This window comes from Quercus suber, unplaced genomic scaffold (assembly GCF_002906115.3).
Source record: "Quercus suber isolate HL8 unplaced genomic scaffold, Cork oak 2.0 scaffold_173, whole genome shotgun sequence".
In the NCBI taxonomy this organism is placed as follows: Eukaryota; Viridiplantae; Streptophyta; class Magnoliopsida; order Fagales; family Fagaceae; genus Quercus; species Quercus suber.
In genome coordinates, this window is record NW_027069633.1 from 552,339 (window position 1) to 553,833 (window position 1,495).

The window sequence follows — 1,495 nt, forward strand, 5'->3', positions numbered from 1 at the left end:
CAACTTGGTTGCTACCATTGAAGCTTAAAGAATATCAAGCGGGGGTGCTTGTAGCTAATTGAAGAATCCAAGAAAGAAGGAGTCCGTGGATTCGGAGCTTGCACGTGGTCGTGTCAGTAAGTTCTATTGGTCGGTAGCATTAGGAATCAAGCGGGGAGCTTGTAGTCCTTCTGTATGAACTTCGATTCTTTTGCATAGTGGATTCAGGTTTACCTTGAGGATAGCTAGGTCAAATCCTCCCCAGGTTTTTACAGTGTGGTTTTTTGGGTCATCATATCTTGTGTTCATTTATTTTCTGCTGCTTTATATCTTGATATGATTATTTGATTGCTTTAACCTAGAATTGCATAATTTGACTAAGTAACAACTTGGCTAATTAATCTAGGCTAACTAATCTGGTTGTGTTAAAAAAAAAAAAAAAAAAAAAGAGAGACAATATATATATATATATATAAATAATGATAATATAAAAAAATAAAAATAGAAGATCATGCTAATGGTTATTCTTAAGATAATTATTAATAAACTATTTTAGCAAAGTTTTTATACCACTTTTGTGTGAAATTGAAAAGTATGTCAAAATGTTAATTGTTTTTTTTCTTTTTCATAAATAAATTATAAGTAAGATATATATATATATATATATAAATTATTAAACTATATAAATAATTTAAATATAAATAAATTTATTTGTATATATTTAGGGCACAACAAGATGTTACAGGACAAGCAAAACCAATCTCTACCTTGTCATCTTTTCGAGGAGGGGAAAATTTGTGCGAGGTGAAGCGGGGTAGGGGTGGGCCAAGTGAGGAGAAGCGCATTTGCCATCCCTACTTGTAAGTGATTATTATTATTATTATTATTATTATTATAGAACTTTCCAAGTGATTAGTTTTAATGTAATTATGGATCACATCAGAGTAGCATATAGTTGGATCAAGGTGTCCTGCCCTATTGAGATGAAATGGGTTTGAGCCTTTGAGGTATTTTGTGTAACGCCCCAAAATCATAAGCAATAACAGTCTATTCAATCTGAATAATTCATATAAAAAAATTTAAAAAAAATTAAATAAAATAACCAACAACCTAAAATCTCATCACAAATGTCAGAGCTCTAATCCACCAATGACAAAACATCCTCAAAATAATTCTCCGGTACAATGTTTAATGCCATAAAAATAATAATAAAATTCTTAGTTCCACAAAATAATTCATAACTGTTGTCTTCCAAAAATCTCTACTCTAATAATCCCTCTAATGTATCTGTAAGGGGAAATAAAGGGGGGTGAGATAACTCAATAAGTGGAATTCACTAACATTGGCGTGTGGGAACAAACATTTCAAATAAATAATTCTTACAATAAATTCATAACTTGTAACTCATCAATATTTTATCATCAAGCATATCATATATAAAAAAAATATCTTTATATTGTGAGCCATCATAATATATATATATATATATATATATATATATATATATATATATATA